The sequence below is a fragment of the Perca flavescens genome, chromosome 4, assembly GCF_004354835.1.
Source record: "Perca flavescens isolate YP-PL-M2 chromosome 4, PFLA_1.0, whole genome shotgun sequence".
NCBI classification, from domain to species: Eukaryota; Metazoa; Chordata; class Actinopteri; order Perciformes; family Percidae; genus Perca; species Perca flavescens.
The window spans coordinates 40,295,688-40,314,310 of record NC_041334.1 but is presented as its reverse complement, the minus strand read 5'-3'; the positions used below and the strand labels follow the sequence as shown (position 1 = coordinate 40,314,310).

Sequence of the window (18,623 nt, the reverse complement as noted above, 5' to 3'; positions counted from 1 at the left end):
TAGCTCAGAGAAACTTTAGCTCACATTTCCACCATTCTGCGTTAAAAAACACCCAATTCCATGTAAGAATTCACTCATGTCGCTGAAGGTTAATATTGTTTGGTCAGACGTGTTTAAGATGACATGTGACTCATCAAGCCTTGGAGCTACAAGGTGTCATCTTGCAATTTAAAGAATAATGCTAATTGCTTAGGGAGCGTATGGGATAGTCTTGTCATACCGTACATTGTAATGTATAAGTCTTAAAAGACTTTTGCAGTATGTGATCACTGACTATAAATGACTTTACCCACCTTTCCCTTTAATGCTACATCACTCTGCCCATGTGTAACTGAATTAAAACCTCCTCCTCTTCCCCGCTCTGCTCAGATGAGTAGCAGCTGTAGACTAGTGAAACCCAACGGACGCGGCGTTGTGCATGTTTAAGTTTCCTTCCTTGCCGTTGTGATGTTGGGCGCCGCTGTTGTTTTTGTCCTGTGTCGTCCCTCAGGAGCTTTCTGTTTCCTGCGCGTAGCCCACTGTTCCTGCCTACGTACAGTTTCCAGCGAGGAACGGGGGAGGAAGTCTGTCACTGACGTGGGAGGAAGCATCCAGAATAAACCCACGATGCACTGCAAGCCGAATTCTGATACATCACAGACTACATCACCTTAACTGCTCCCTGTATCACAGCCTTGTTATACAGCGGGGCATGGCACCAGTCATTACTGACAACGTCCGGTGTGTTTGGAGGAGGTCACGGAGAGATTTAAGTAAACGTGTAACGGCTGTTAAATTACCCAGCTGTGATTTAACACAGTCTCTCAGCAGTTTATCCTTTAAAGCTCCACATGTCTTTTTAACACGTGCCCCCACCGCCCCTCCTTCCAGACCTCCACCTGTCCCCTCTCTCTGTCCCCCCTTTACTGCCACCCTTTATCTACCTGTCATACCTTTGATCATCTCACAGACAGAGGAATAAAGGGTGAATATAAAGAGAGGACTGTCCTTCAAAATAAAATCTCCCCCACTTGAGTGTGATCGGGTAGGTTGCCATAGCAACAGTAAGGTTTTTTCCCAAGAGGCGCCTCTTTTGTTTTTTTTATTTCTTGTGCACATGATTGCCTATCGCTTGGCTTGCTGTTAATAATGGCTTATGAAAAAGGATGAAAAACAAATAAAAGCTTTTGCGTTCCTATAGGCTGACTGTGGCAGGCGAGCGCTTGCTAACGAGGCAGGCTAGTTCTCTCCCGCCCCGGCTCACACAGTGCATTAATTGCAATCTGTAACCGATTTGGTTCGCCACATCATTTTTTTTTAATTAACTGCTTGAACAGCTTGAGATCAACAGTGAGCCCACCAGCATCATCTGAAGTCATTTACAATCAGCATGCCTCCAACTTGAAACTTTTAATTAGGTTGCAAAGCTACTCTCCCTGAGCTCCCTCACTGCATTGACTGTCTCTAAATGTAAAGCCACAGAAAGCATCGTTAAATGAAGCATAATCAAGCGTCGTGTTCATTTCATGTCATGTCTCATCATTGGTTGGCGTCTTATCAACCTTCCATCAATGTTTGAATGACAATAAGCGTCATTAACTGTATGATAAACAGGTTGTAGTGTAGGAGGAACATCTGAACTCAGCATGTTGGTCGTTCTGCTCATGGACTTCAGACACATCAGTGTGTAAAAAGGGAGAACGCAAAAGCTAACCTGAAGCCAAATCCAGCCATTAATAACATTTGATACAACAAATTGGAATATTTGAGATGACTAAACTGGATCCAACTGCTCTGCATGTGAGTTAATCTCTTATTAATCAGAGCTGGAAGGAAGAATCTAGCATTACTCTTCCTCAGGAAAGACTCACATTAATGAATCAGATATTATGAATTTTTCATAATGTTGTTTTCAGATGTATCATGAATAACACGTTTCATATAAATGCCATTTAGTTCAAATGTAATTGAATGTGTTCAACTGATTAGAAGAGAATTAGAAGGTACGTCTGCTAATAAGTTTTACATTTCAAATGTTATGGCTTTCATTGCATTACTTTAAACCAATCACGGCGCTGAGCTCCAGACGCAGCGACGGTGGCTCTGCTAAATAGTCTCAGGAAGGAACTGGTTCTGGTGGAACATTTGCACCTCACAAGAAGAAAACGCCACATACGATATTATATGAAGATAACTGTTCACAGTTACAGTAATGTGAGCTAATTTAAATTAGCTGATTCATGGTTAAATGTAAATGGCTCTAACCAATGTATCGCCGTGTGTAACGTTACTGTCCACAGCAAACATATTCTTTGTACATCTTTACAATCATTCCCTTAAAGAACCAAGCAGTCCTGCCTTGTTGCACCATCCAAATTTTCTTCATAACTTGACATTTTCAGCGTGTAGCTCGCTAGCTCGAAGTTAGTTGTTTCCCGAAGCGAACAGAGGGGGAGGGACATCCGGCTCGTGAGGCACGTGGCGAGGCAATTATCCTGTATATGTACTTCTGTTGATCCAGACTAGGTGGCCAATCAGCTGATGACTGAGCATCTGATTGTGAAGCAAAAATGAAGAAAGCTCTACTTCAGTGCTCTGGCTAAACTAACCCTATAAAGGTGCTTTCAGAAAGTGATGACAATGACAGCTGTACAATTAAAACACATGAATATGAAATATTGACAATATATTGATACATAATAACTATAAAATACAAAGAGATGTGGGTCAGTCGCATTTGAAACCTCCTTTGCATCACTCGCAGCACAAAAACCTGAACCTTGATAACCAGAGTGCTGGTAGTTTTACAGTTTTTACAGCTCAAAACTTGAGAGAAATGTGAGTAATCTTCACCGAGGTCGTCTGTTTCACTGAAGGACTCGTAGACTGAGAGGACACATTTCCATCTAGATGGCAGCTTGTTGTATTTGTTGTGTTGGAAAATCACACCACCAGTTAGCGTACATACAGTACACACATCTAGGTCGTTACCATAGAAACCAATACAGATAGTTACAAGATGCCTGAAAAACTAAATACATGAATTACAAGCTGGATAGGCAGTCCTATTCATACACATACATAGGAATCGTTAAACAACAGGTAATTAATGCCTGTAATTAGCTCAAACTGGCAAACAAATTAATTATTATTACTACTAATAATAATGCATAAGACTTATAGCGCTTCTCAAAGTCCTCAAAACAACAAAACTAGCAGTGATCAACTAATTTTTGCAATAACAAAAACCCGTTGATTTTGGCATGGGCCGGAGACTACAAATATACAGCAGACAGCCTGAGCGACGGAAGTTTGAAAGACATGGGTGTTTAACAGGCAGAAGGGGTTTAATGAGAGATGATTTTGAGTTGCATTGTGGGAAATGTAGGATTCTTTCCCCCTGGTAATTCAATATTGACCTTTCTTTTTGTAATCTGTCCCTTGTGAGTCCCCCTATTTCATGAAAGATGAAAACACTGAAGTACCCCTTTAAATGTGGACCAAAATAGAAAATATTTGTCAAAGAGAAAGAGACCAAACTCAACATACAGCAGAAAGGTCTAGGAGTGCACTATGGCAACAAAATCCCTAACATGAACATGTTTATTTCAGCTTGTTTTACAGGATAATCTTTTAAAACTGTATTTATGCACATCATGGTTTCAACAATACAATAATATACAATACAATGAGGTTTGAAATTATGGATGGTGATGACCATAATCCTGGCTATAGACCTTTTTCACGGCAGACATGTTGACATGTCATAGTAGGACCAGCACAGGTGTAGTCAAACCATTACTGATGGCGGCATTCCACTTAGGAGAGGCCCTGGTATTAAAGTGATGGTTCGGAGTAATTTCACCCTAGGGTCCTTTGCACCGTGACCTCGAGCCAAACACCCCCCCAGAAGCTTTTTTCACCTGTGTCTAACATTGGGAGAGTTAGCGTAGAGTAGCGTTATCAGCTGAATAGCGCACAACAACAACAACAGCAGAGAGCAGAAGCCAGCAGACAAGTGTTATTTACATAAACTTCTGGTGTACTTACAAACTTTACAATCCATCGTTTTATGAGTACATAACCTATTTGTACTACTGTAGACGTTTGGTATCATTTCGGGCATTATTAGTGGGGTAATGTTAAGAGACACTGCGGATCCATTAGCCCCTGCGCTAAGCTATTCAGCTGATAACGCTACTCTACGCTAACTCTCCCAATGTTAGAACTAGGTGAAAAAAGCTTCTGGGGGGGTGTTTGGCTCGAGTTCATTGTGCAAAGGACCCTAGGGTGAAATTACTCCGAACCATCACTTTAAACCATTACTGATGGCTGCATTCCACTTAGGAGAGACCCTGGTATTGTGCATGCTGACTCACTGAAATATCTTACTGGGACACTTCAGACCTCCCTGGGGCACCATGCAGAATTCCCTCCTGCCTGACCCGTGAGCCTTGTAAACCATGACACCAAAGTGTATTACACTGCCATAATAAAGTTATTATCTAAAAAACTATTATTAATTTTATCAGCTGCACCAGACCCATTCAAACTGGATCACTCAGATTTTCTTTTATACATTTTTAAATATAAAATACTATTTATACTATGGCTTGGCTAAATACTTGATGTTTCTTATTTACTAAGAGATCCATATTGCCCAGTATGATTCAATATTTAACAAATAGTACATGTCAATCCATTGCTTTCCATCTTGCATGAGTCCAGAGTTGTAACTAAACCTTGACTGAGAGACTAGATAACCATTGTCTTGTTTTGAAATCATCACGCCCATTCATTGTCTGGACCGGCCCCCACAGAGTTTCATTTTGTGCACGTGTATAGAGTATGAATGCATGGTTACATGCGACCGAATGGGGGAGGCAGAGTCCTTGCGCAATTTGCAAATTGTGTAGTGAGCGCATAGGGTCACCGGATAATGGCTGTATGGTTTCACGTTTTTTTAACAACCTCTTTTCCTCAGTCTCCTTTTATCCTCCTTTCAAGTCTTTCTTACAGGTTGGACTGTGATTTTGGAAAAGGCTTCTATAACCACCAGTTATTTTTGTGCAGTTACCTATTTCAATTATTTAGAGGTCAGATAAAACACCTGGGGTGCTTTTTCCTGGTGTACAACTGACCATCTCTGTACTCGCTCTCTCTCCTTCTGTGGATGCAGGCAAGGGATCATTTATTGACTTGTATTTAATTAGACTGTGTGTGTGTGTGTGTGTGTGTGTGTGTGTGTGTGTGTGTGTGTGTGTGTGTGTGTGTGTGTGTGTGTGCAATGCGTGCGTCCATGCGTGTGTATGAAAATGCAGAGGATGGTACCTAAGCTTTATCAGACAAACAGCTTTTCACATGGCCTGGTTTTAACCATTAACCATTCATCCCCCAGAGCTCCAGCAGCAGTTCTACCTCCCTGAGTCTGATACAATCAGTACTGTTTAGGTTCAATCAAGCTAACAAAACTATTTCTCTCCTTTCCTGAGTCTGAAACTCAAGTAGCAGCACATATCTCAGCCTGTCTGACTGACATTTCTTCCTTGATGTCATCACACCATCTGAAACTCAACCTTAACAAGACTGAGCTCCTTTTCCTTCCAGGGAAAGGCTCTGCTACCCAGGACCTGACTATAACAATCGACAACTCTGTGGTAGCCCCCACCCGGACCGCTACTCTCCGTCACTGCCAACATTGCTGCAACCACCCGATCGTGTTGATACATGCTACATAACATCAGAAGGATACGTCCCCTTCTAACACAGTAGGTGGCTCAGGTTCTGGTTCAGGCTCTAGTCATCTCATCTACTGCTACTCCCTCCTGATTGGCCTGCCTGCATGCTCCCTCCTGATTGGCCTGTCTGCATCCTCCCTCCTGATTGGCCTGCCTGCATGCTCCCTCCTGATTGGCCTGCCTGCATGCTCCCTCCTGATTGGCCTGCCTGCATGCTCCCTCCTGATTGGCCTGCCTGCATGCTCCCTCCTGATTGGCCTGCCTGCATGCTCCCTCCTGATTGGCCTGCCTGCATGCTCCCTCCTGATTGGCCTGCCTGCATGCTCCCTCCTGATTGGTCTGCCTGCATGTGCCATCCAACCCCTGCAGCTCATTCAGAACGCAGCAGCTCAACTTGTCTTCAACCTCCCTAAGTTCTCTCACACTACACCTCTCCTCCGCTCTCTTCACTGGTTACTAGTTGCTGCCCGCATCTGCTTCAAGACACTAGTACTCTCATGCAGTACACTAGTACTCTCATAGAGTACACTACACTCATACAGGGCCACGAACGGATCAGCCCCAGCGTACATCCAGGACATGGTCAAACCATATACCCCAACCCGCCCACTCTGCTCTGCATCAGCCAACCTGCTGGTTCCCCCCTCACAGTGAGGGAGAACTAATCACTCAACCTGTCCTGGCTCCTAAATGGTAAAAAAAAAACACACACACACACACACACACATATATATATATATATATATATATATATGTGTGTATTTCTTGAAGCTGCACTTTCACATGCCTCTTTGTAGTTTTGCTTATTTAAAGCTAATGTACTTGCACTTCCTACTGGTTGTCTGGAGTTTGCACCTTCAGGGTTGAAAGCACTTAATTGGAAGTCGCTTTGAATAAAAGCCTCCGCTAAATGACATGTAATATAATAATGTAATAATATAAGCTTAATTTGGTTGAGTTCAGCACAGGCCAGCTATTTCATAGAAACAACTTGCTATTGATACAGATCCATTCAACTTGAATGCTTTAGTGCGTAACTTTTTAATATTAATGAATGTCTGTTACATTCAAGCTATTGCTATCTGAGTTGCTACAATGTTAATTAAGACTATCAGCTCCACACAACTCTTTCTGGATTTCTCAGCATGGCTATGTTTAGAAAATGGTGTCGTCCGGCAACTTTCACGCGCAGAAACTCGAGTGAAGATAATTACCTTTTCTGAAGAGTCCATCATGTTTTTAATCCTCTGTGTCCTCCTTGGCTATTAGCTACTACATGGGGGTGGGTCGCGATCACAGAAGGCTTGCATCATGTGGGATGAGACGCTTGTCACAACCTAACTTAGAAGTCCTCATGGGGGAGACAGAAACTAAGCACTGTTATCACTGCAGGCTTCAGAGTAAATTACGTGCAACATTTGCATATGAATACATCTGTGTTGTTGTCTTTTTTGAGGTTTAGCCTGTTAAGGTCCTGCAGTGATCTCACCTGAACTCTAAAGAGCTAGAGAGAAACAGTGGTAAAATAAAGACACATGGACGTGATGCCGATACTGACACCGCTCACAGTCACATCCAGAAATACTGTATAATATCATGTAGCCACTCAAACCTCAGCGTACATCGCAGAGGAAACTAGCTACTCCAGCATTCGGTATTAGTTAGCAATCCTTTTTGTTGAGTGTGTTGTGCACTGAAATGGGCGACTAGCATATCAGTCAGTGAAGTTAGCATATGGTATTGTTGTTTGTTAGCTTGTAACTGGCAGTGGTTGAGACAGAGTTAGTGGTTGTGAAACATTCAATAATATCTGCTACTGTTACAGTGTGTTCACATTGTCACACTGTTATTACATAATTGTAATAACAACACAATTACAATTCTTGATACCCCTAATTTTGCCCAGAGCGCTGATTTCGCCGTAGCATTATGTTAATGATTAATTTAATTTATTTATACTGTTTATTGTTTTATTGTTTATTGATCCCCAGTGGGGAAATTACAATTTGCACTCTAAAAATTAGATATCACTACACACAGGCCTGAAATACACACAGACATGCTCAGGACCTATTCATGCACAAATGGAGAGATGTCAGAGTGAGTGGGCTGCCAGTGCTGGACCAGTGCCCTGAGTGGTTGGGGGGGGTACGGTGCCTTGCTCAAGAGCACCTGGCAGTGCCCAGGAGGTGAATTGGCATCTCTCCAGCTAAAAATCCACACTCTGTACTTTGGTCTTAGGACTTGAACCCAAGTCCCTAGGGACTGAGCTACTGCCACCCCCCTTATGTAAATCCCGACAAACAGACAGACGGATACTTTATCAATGCCAGCGGAAAGTTTCACTTAAAAGCTCTGGGGGGTTGCTTGTGTAGTAGCGCTGACAGCGCGGGCGGTGTCTCACGGCAGCTGATGGTGGGATAAAAACAATAACAAAGTTGCCCCAAGTAAATTCCCTCGTCAGATAATATGGACGGAGACTTGCGGCTAACAGTTTGATATCCCGGATACAGATGCTTTCTTTAAAAGTTACACTACCTGTTGTTTACCCCCCTCCATTCTTCTTACCGCTCCTACCGAGCTCTCTGTCCGCCTGTACTGTCTGAAAGCCGGTGATGGTCCGTTTGCGTCCGGAATAGGACCCTGCGGCCATGTCTCTGTGGAGCTCATTACGCCGCATTCACAACACAGAAGACGGAACCACGATATGAAAATGTGGACGTTTGCGTTGCGGCTCCAGTCTCGGTTCCGGAGCCGCTACACCCCTGGTCCCTTTATATAATGACTTCCCACTGTTTCCACAACACTGTTCTTTCTTTCTGCCCCTCCCTCATCACTTTCTGTAAATGTTGTGTCATGTCTGAATAAAACCATAACAGACACTTGTGTTTGAATGACAATAAGCCATGACTGTGGCAGCTTGATGAAGCCAGCAATGTGACGTATGTGACCATGTCACTCTGCTGCAGCACCTCAACAGCTGGCTGCTGGGCTATCCCAAAGCACAGCAACTGATGTGTTTTCTTGCTTCTTTGGAATTAGCAGAAGGAAGATTGGCATTGAGAGCTACCATGGATGAACAGACAAAGTAAAGAAGCTCAAACTTTTCTCAAGAAAATGCAAGTACTCCCTACACAGTTTCATTGACAGGTGAAGTCTGGAAAGTGAGCAGAAACACTAGGTTACAGCAAAGGAAGTTGATGTCAAACTAAAGGAGAACTTTTGGATAAGATATCCAGGACAGCGGGCCTCATTTTCTCTGCTTTGCCTCAGACCAACACAGTATACTGTACATGATATTTACAAGGCTTCTTAGCTGTGTTACCTCAAGGCGCCAGAGCTCTTCTTCACCATGTAAACATCCAACACATTCCAGCGTGAACACATCCAGCCCCTCTGGCTGACAGATCCACCGCTCAGCTCCTCTTGGCCAACTGAATCACCGCCTTGTTCCCAGCAGCAGCTGCAGACGTACTGCCGTTAGTCAGCTCCAGGATTAGGTGGAGCTCTGGGTTGCCTGACTGCGCAGCTTCAACTGATCTAATGGCGCTGACAGCATTAATTGAATATGCTGCTTTAACAGAGTGGGCAGAAAGCTGAAGACTCTCCTTAGAGCCTGAGCTGACCTCTGGATCACTAGGCCAGAGGGAGAGACAGCACCCCTAATTCTCCAGAAAGCATATGGAGCCAATAGCAGTTCTCTCTGCTAATCTCATCTAGCTCTTTTTTCCAATACCGGTGCTAAAGCGATACTTTTGAAACGGCCCCAGTGCCTAAACGGTGCCTGAACCGATACACCGATTTAAAAAATAAAAACGACAGTTGGCGACATTAAAGAACGGCTGATTTATTGCTAAGGCCATATGGTCAAAATGAAATGATTTATTAATAATGTAATAACAATAACTTATAACAATAACTTATTACACCAGTAGACTGCTGTTAAACGACAAAGTTTAACTACCAGTTTCAGTGAACGCACCATTTGTGTTGTTTTTGTTGTTTGTTGTTACGTCTCGGTGTACTGTAGTGAAACACAGGCACACTGTTAACGTTTAACGTTAGCTGCTAGCTAACGGTAGGCTAACGGTAGGCTAGTGTTACCTGCTGTCAAGTATAATGTTAACTAGCGTCGCGTGCATCGATGCTCCTGTTGCCCGTAACGTCTGTTTCAGAGCATCAGAGAGCAGAGCAGGCATTTCAGTGGCACCGAAATCTGCAATAAATCCCCATCAGAAGACAAAGATGGTAAGATGGTAAGAAGGACCAATGCAGCAGAATAACGGTGCCACAACCCAGAGCAGGACAATGACCTGCTGCTGTCATTAGAGCTCATTTTAGCTCTGCTGCTGCGAGGGAGTGCTTTCATTTACATATTTTACACTATATTGAATTGGCCAACCGCTCCAGCCCAGCTGTTCCTGCGTCCATATTGGTACTGATGAAGTGAATTAGCAGGCTAAATCTGGAAGAGCAGGCTCCAGGTCCTATAATGAGAGAGCTGAGACTAAATAGGTTGTGGCTGATATTTAGGTGAGGCTGTTGTAAAGCCCCCCGCCCCCCGGCTTGGTATGGTTGTCCTCATGTGTTACTGTGTGTCTTGTGTTTGTGTGTACAGAATGTGTCTGTGCTCAGGTGCTATAAAAGTGAGCACACTGTCACCGTAGCAACTCAAGTGTGCCGTCACGCTGAAGAGGAAAGAACAGAGCACCTATTTCCATCTCCTTCTCTGGTTTTCATGTCACTAGTACATGAACGCACTGACCATCTATCCGCCTGTACAAAAATAAAAGGACGAGAATGGGATTGAGGGAAGATACAGATGATTCAGACCTTATAAGGTTAGATGTAGACATTAATGGCATCCTCCTCAGCTGAGCTGTAACTTTAACTAGCTTAGGTGAGCTAGCAGTATCGGTTAGCTATAAATCAATCGCCAGGGTAGCGATGTCGGACCCGAGCCACTCGTCCATGAGCACCCTTACTTCTGCACAGTGATGCGGTCGGCAGGTGTAGTTCGGTAGAAAGAAAATAGTCCCTACATGAAACTGCTCACAACCAGGACCAGGATTATCTTGAGTAACGGCGTCATGATTTCTGCAAAGAGACATTGCTGTTGAGTTTTTCAAATGTATTTTTTGCCGCATTGAGCACTAAAAGCCGAGTGCCATCTAGTTCCATCATATTTGAGAGAAGGCAGACATCTCTACGGCCGATATCTCCTGAACACTGAACTCACGCCAACACAACCTAGACTGATAAATAGCACAACAGGTAAAAGCAAAAATATATTTTGAATTTGGGGTGAACTGTCCCTTTAAGGTCACTGTTTAACCACTTTTTGAAAAAACAATATACAGTATATACACCACATGCACTCTTGCACATTGATGCACAGATGAACAAACATCTTAATGAGTTTAAATCTGAGAATCTGGGAGCAGTTGAGAAGCTAATCAGAAGAGGTGGCTGCATTTTGCATTTTGCATGTTGCCGCGCCAAGGAGCCATGGAGACAAGACGGAAATAGATACAGGCGCTTAGGAAAAAGCAAACATTAGCAGAGCTGAGAAAACAAAGCTTGATGTGTGCATGGACATGACGTGCCTGCACCAAAGAACATGCTTGGTTACATAAGGACAATGTATATTCAGTTTCCACTGTACTGTGTTGTGTCCCTAAAGCACAGCCCCCTCCCTGGCTCAACCACTCGTATATTAAGGGCATAGTGGTTCTACTCCCTTCCGCTGACTGCTGTGTAGGAGTCAATATAGAGTGAGCTGATCCAGTGTGGCATTGCTGTGAAGGCTTGAGTGGAGAAAAGAGCAAAGAAGGAAGAAGCGTAAGGAAAGGAAAGCTGGAAAAGAGGAGTGGGAGTAACGGTGAGGAGTGGGAGAAGTGGGCTAAGTTAATGGATGGAGGATATTGCATGGAGGACATAATGAGAGGGAGGGACATCTTAATGAGGGGGGTGATAGAGACTTGGTAGCAAAGCTAACAGGTTATATGGAGCACAAGCTCTATTACAGGGGGGAGATAGGGACATCATAATCCCTGGAGCCTTAGAAGTAATTACTATGTGATAGAGAAAGAGAAAGGCAAGACCTATCTACTGTCAGCAGATTTGGGATGAACTCCCTAACGGTTCTATCACTGCACCATGCTTTTATGTGTGTGTGTGTGTGTGTGTGTGTGTGTGTGTGTGTGTGTGTGTGTGTGTGTGTGTGTGTGTGTGTGTGTGTGTGTGTGTGTTTGCTGTACTCCCCTTTTAAATTCTGAATGGTTTCTTTCAGAGTGAGAGCATTTGTGGATAGTGAAAGCATTTTTTCGGCATTTACGAACACCTAAAAAGAGTGTGTGTGTGTGTGTGTGTGTGTGTGTGTGTGGATCATAAGACAGCAGGAGGTCTGGACAGTGTATTCTGCATGCAGCCTTGCTTTTATCTTCCTGTTCTACAGATACACAGCAACCAGCCAGCTCGCCTTCAGTCTGGTACACTATTTATGCTAGGGTTGCACGAAATTGACAGAATGTGATATTGCGATATCGATATTAGATATTTTTAAACATATGTAAAATTACAAAAGTTACGGGAAAACGCATCAATATAACAAATACAGCACAAGGTTTATTTCAAATGACGGTCATATTGGACTGGTCCAACATGAATATATAAATAAGGACCATGTCTACAGGACAGGACATGTTCTACTGATTGGACAATATAAAATATATAAATAAAGAGAACAGGACACAACTTTTCTTTCGCTTCTCTGATTCGTTCCTTTGTTGTCTCTATCTATTTCTTCATTCACACTGTCACTGTGTCGAAATATGTACACACGTGGTACGCTCCATAGGGTTTGTCACGTAGTGGACCCGTGTGCATGTGTAACGTGTAACAGGCCAATGAAAACTGATCATTACAGCGTTTCAAGCTCTAAATCAAACACAACTAAGCCACACGGCCAATGTTGAGTGCTTATTGCGACACATTCGATATATTGCGATAACGATACTGAGTCAATATATCTTGCACCCCAAATTCATGCTTATTTGCATTGTTAAGCTGAGCAACAAGAAGTTAATAAACACCAGCATTATGTGTCCCTGCACATCACCAGCTCCAATACGGCATGCTACCATTTTAGCATGCAGTATGTTGAGAAAAAACAAGGACTGTCCAGACTATAAGTCTACTGAGAAAATTAATTTGTTGCTGTTTTTATTTTTGGAACTGCTGAGCAACCATAAATTCATGAGCCATGCAGTAATTCTTAGTTGCACACAGTCTTCAACATCTAACTTAAGCTTTAACAGGGAAAGTAGCCCATGCTTGAAAATAAATAGTACATTATATTTTTTTACCAATCTCTCAAACAAAACTACCTCACTTGACAAGTTCAGGTTCAGGTTTATTGTCATAGGAACAACCAATAATTCATACGTTGAAATTCATGTACTAAATATCCAAACTAGGGCTGTGGCTATCACTTATTTTAGTAGTAGTTGTATTTTCTGTAGCATTCTACTGATTATTCCATCGATTAATGGCGTAATCGGATTAGAGATACTTTTGCTTTATTAAAGAGCTATAGTAAATATCCAACAGAGAAAATAGGACATGTCTCTTAAAAGAAACAACTAATTGGGTTCTCCAATAAATAAATGTAAGTTTTTTACTGTTTTGTACTAAAAAGAAATGATATAAAGTAAGTACCACCCGTCGTCAATCAAACTGTTACTTTGGAGCACCGCTGCCAATTTTATATTTAAAAAATGTCACTCATCTCGACAGAGAGAGATGGCACGTCATCCCAACAGCACTGACTGACAGACATATGTTATATCAGTTTTTAACTTCCTCCTAACTTTGACAGGAAGGAGCTCCATTCTGTTTGTCTCGTGAGAAAAGATTGCAGGCTAACGTCACACTGAGGCCAGCACCGAAACCGCATCGGTTTAACATAACGGTGCACAGAAGTAACCAATGCTTGCTGAGCCAAAAAGAGATGAAGAAAGGAAGTAAAAAGTGAGGAGTGGAAGGGAAAGCATGGGGAGAAGAGATGAGGAGGTGAGAAAATCAATGACACTACTGTACCTTCAGGTTGGAATCGCAGGCAGGAAGCCCTCGTTGATTTCTCAGCACTGCACTTCAGTTACCTGTGAAGTCAAGAAGATAACATTAATAACTCAACAGCACAGAGCATTATCACCCACGAACACTGCAGCTCTACAGGGGAGACTTTCTGTTGCCTTCAGGGCTAACCCTTCACTTCACCCAGCAGGGAAGCAAGACACAGGAGCTTCACTGGGGCCTTGAGGAGCTGCAGTGTTTATCTATTCATGGACAAACTGAAACCTAACATTTACTACCACTTGACAACTTTACTGCTAATTTCTTCTCTGCTCCGAACGCCAACACCACTTAAACCCCGGCCTTGGCCATGGCCATTTTACACGGTGGCACTGCCAGCTAGCCTGGATGCCAGCCGAACTTAGCCCCGCCCACAAAATTAGAATCTGAGTATGACCACGTCAGGCTAACTGCAGGCATCAGAGCCTGCGTGTTTTTACAACTTTAAATTATGTCCACAAAGGAAAACTTTGTCAACATCTGTTTAATCGAAAAAGATAAATTTCTCTGCTTGTTCATCTTACTTCAGCTTTCAATCGAGTAGACTGAAAAAGCAATTGATTTTATTATTCTATTATTCTAGAACAAATGTGCAATTTCTATAATCAGTGTATCTATACAGTATTACCACGGAAAGTATCACGATACTATTCTGTATTGATTTTCCCCCCACCCCTAGTGTAAGTAGGCAATTGTTTGCTAACATGTTAAAAATTAGACCTAACACGCTCAACTCACATTGAGTGCCCTATTTTGCACGTGTGCAGGTGTGTTTAGGGCGTGTCCAAATCCACTTCTTTAGACGGCGGTAAAAAGGGTCTGTGTGCCGGGTGCCTGGTCCTAAAGGGTTGTCCTTAGTGTCTTCATCAATCAGAGGTGTGTTTTGGGCGTAACATGCAATCAACCAATCAGAGATCATCTCCCATTCCCTTTAAAAGCCAGGCGCGTTTGGACCTTGGAGCATTGCTGTTATAAGGTAAAGGTACTTCATTTGTCACATACACGTACATGTAGCGAAATTCATTCTCTGCATTTAACCCATCCCTCAAGGGAGCAGTGGGCAGCCAATCACAGCGCCCGGGGACCAATTCCAGATCTGAGCCAGTGCCTTAATCAAGGGCCCTGACTGGAGAACCTAGTCCGTGTTTTTGATGGTGGGGGAAACCGGAGCACCCGGAGGAAACCCACGCAAAATGTTATGATGGAGGATTTGCACCGTAATGTTTTTATTTGTAATCTTCTGCAGAATGCACCTGAACACACCTCCCTGTAAGACCAGAACGCCCAGAATGCACCTGAACACACCTCCCTGTAAGACCAGCAGACCCAGAATGCACCTGAACACACCTCCCTGTAAGACCAGCAGACCCAGAATGCACCTGAACACACCTCCCTGTAAGACCAGCAGACCCAGAATGCACCTGAACACACCTCCCTGTAAGACCAGCAGACCCATGGGCCACAGATGGGAGCAGGTGCATTTGCTATTTAAACGACGTGGCCGCTGGACGGTCTTAAACTAGCAAAGACACTTTGCACCGCGCTGCGGGTGCAAGATAGGGCCCTGAAACTGAATATATAGATATATATATATATATACATATATATATATATATATATATATATATCTGCTAACATGTTAGCCATGATAATAGGCTGTGTGTCTGTCATCTTATTTTGGAGTTCATCTGCTTCATTCCGCTTTAAAATATAAAACTGTACTTATTTGCTCAGATTCAATACTGTAGTTAGCTAACTTTACCAAATGTTATTGATATCATAATAGTTGGATAGTTGTAACAGTAGTTTAAATTGAGCAAAGTTGAGGTCCGTGTTTTTCCCTTCGATTATCTGATGTGGGCCACTGGAGTCCGAAGATATATACCTTATATTGTTATGCAATTATAAGTTAGGTTGAGTTTCCAACTTTGCAGTAGAGGAGAGTGACAATCCCCACCCCTCCCCCTTAGGGAGAAAGGAAGTCATTGAAATGTCATTCTTCCTCCCTGACAACTGTGCTCAGCCTCAGCCTGAACTAGACAGACTGAAGACAGACAAGTGTGGAAAATATTATTGAGTAAGTGACCTTTCAGATAAGGCCTGCATGGTCTTTATATTCCCTGTCATCATTGTCACAAGGACTGTAACAATAGAGCCATCATCATCAATCATCATTTCATGGGCTGGCAAAGGAGTTTAAAAACCTTTTCAAATATGATAAATGATGTAAACAATGCAATAACATCCAAACAGAGACTTTGATTTAGTAGCCAGTTCATGAGGTAGTCATAGCAAAAAACGAAAACATTAGAACCGTCAGGACTGTTGCAGGACTGTTGTATCAGACTGTATTAGTGGTACGTGGACTAATAAACTGACAACTCAGTGTATATGATATTCATTTTTTAATTGCCCCCTATGTTACCACCACGTTTTGCTTGTGTTGTGTCACTCACTGGCCCTTTATGGTATTATGAGGTATCATGTCACTAATATTCCTGCAGTATCTCCATCATTCTGTTGTTTTAGGTTCCTAGTCTTCCCAATGGGAGGAAGCCTTCAGACATCTGCTGCTGTTTATCTCAACATGTGTAATGGAGGCTTTCAATTAGGCTATCTCAGTGTCATACACACACACACACACACACACACACACACACACACACACACACACACACACACACACACTATTACAGACGCAGAATTCAACGTTACATAGTAATTAACATATCCCTACTGAAGTTGCCGGCCCATGTTGTATGCTTATGTAGGCTAGCTACTGTTGGCTACTGTAGGCTACTTTCATTAAAACCGCTGTTAGCAATATGGCAAAATAAAGTGTCCCCTTCTTTTAGAATAGTTTTAATATTATCCTGCAATAACCGAATCGCACCACTAGCTTAACTACGTGTCTCATCAACTATCCGAAGTTTAAAACGGTAGGCTAACTTTCACGAGATACCGGAGCACCGCGTAGCCAAATGTAACGAGTAACGAAATACTGTTAGCTAAAGTAGTGGCATTACTTTTCAACTGAGGCAGTAGTCAAGTGGCTCGAGCCTCTCAGGAAGACCGATAACATGTCCGTGGCTGTACCTCTCTCTCTGGAGCTACTTGTCACGTTTCCTTCGCCCCTCTCTCGGTGTGTGCCGCTTCTCCTTTCCCCTCCACTCCTCTCGGTCTTTCTGGAGGAGAGATGGAGAGATGGAGAGAGGGTTCGGGTCCAGGCGGAGGAAGATGGGAGGCGAGGCGAGGCGCGCCGGGAGCGCACAGCGGAAGAGCGGGCTGTAAACACGACAGATGTCCGCTCACCGAGCCTCATATATCGCCATTATGTGGGTCAGGGATGAAGTATTCATCTTCAGCTTTCATAAGTTAGCGTCCATCGTCCCTGCGATGGTACAGTCCGGAGGTAGAGGCAGACAGCCTGTGTGTGGTGGTAACCTAGATTTGGTAAAGGGGAGCCGGCTGACACTAGTCCGTGGTTTTGAAATGAGAGCGATATATGTTAGTGGGCGTTTATTGGTCTTTCAGTCGATTTAAGGTTATATTTTATAGATGAAATCAATAAAATATTTAATCTAGCCTATTAATTAAAAGTAACTAGGAATGCCTTGTTGTTTTGTATTAAGCTTTATCCTGATGCCAAGCAGAAAGCTCTCTATATTCAGATCGTCTTTTGACTTTTATAACTTTAGTTTAACACACTGCTCCAGTCTGCACATTATTTTGCAACCTGAGGCCAGACATCAAATATAGGATCACACTGATACATAGACAGGATTGGTTTTTTTCATAAGGCTATAGCCTATTATAGCCTACTAATGAAATTATTTTTAGTTTAATTCAACTACACTCATCTATATTTAACAACATAGTCTGTCTACAGACCTTTCACAGCAATTTGACATGTTGAAGCAGAAAAAGCACAGGTGTAGGTGTTTTTAACATTAATCTTAGGTGTTGTTGTAAGTAAGTTATTAGTTTTACCTGTGCTTTTTTCTGATATGACAAGTCAAAAATGTCAGCTGTGAAGAGGCCTATTATTGCCTTCACAAGCACACTTGTGTCCCTGTTATGACTTGTTCTGGATTTACTCATATTCACCCACAAATAATATGTAACACAAAAAAGGTTACTCATATTTTTGTATGATTCGTACACAGCTGTGTACGTGTCAAACACTTCATTTCCTGCATTCTGGTGAATTTTTCTTCACCAATTTATGGTGAAGGCTAGGTGGTGATATAGCCTACCCATTTGTTCCTGTTCCCTGTAATTAAAAAATATATTCTCTTAGTAATCCACATCTCAGTAAATGAGTTTGTTACAGGCCTACCACGTAAATAAGTAACTAAATAGAGTAAAATAATAACACAGGATAAACAATCCTGCTAAAAGCTAACTCTAGCCTGTACTGGCAGAGTAGCTGCTGTCTCTGCAGCCTCTGAACCTTAAGCTGTAGCTTTAAATCAAACGTTTAAATGTATTCAAATAAGAATACATGTATTAGACACTGTGTTTACCTGCGCTCTGTAGATTGTTCAGTATCTCAACATGACATCATGACTTCGCGTAAACATACACGCCCACTTTCTAAAGCCACGTGGCGTGTTATCTGGACGCATTTTTAGCTATCTGCGTGTATGTCTTGATAACACGCCAATAATGGCATACGAATTGGCATTATTATACTTACACCACTTCATGAGATCAGAGTATCTAAATGTCTTAACTTCAGATTTTAGGTTAAGCCTGTGCCTAAAAAAC

General features: G+C 42.7%; 1 protein-coding gene across 2 annotated transcripts in view; it reads right to left on the bottom strand.

The window, feature by feature from the left end:
• The window catches only part of klhdc8a (kelch domain containing 8A), a 50,839-nt gene extending 33,521 nt beyond the window's left edge, over positions 1-17,318 (bottom strand). For both annotated transcript variants that reach the window (XM_028574732.1, XM_028574733.1), the window contains exons 1-2: positions 16,950-17,318; positions 13,818-13,879 (exon numbers count right to left, since the gene is read on the bottom strand). The gene's annotated coding sequence lies outside the window, so the exon portion shown is untranslated. The remainder of the gene's footprint in view (positions 1-13,817; positions 13,880-16,949) is intronic.
• Positions 17,319-18,623: the final 1,305 nt, after the last annotated feature.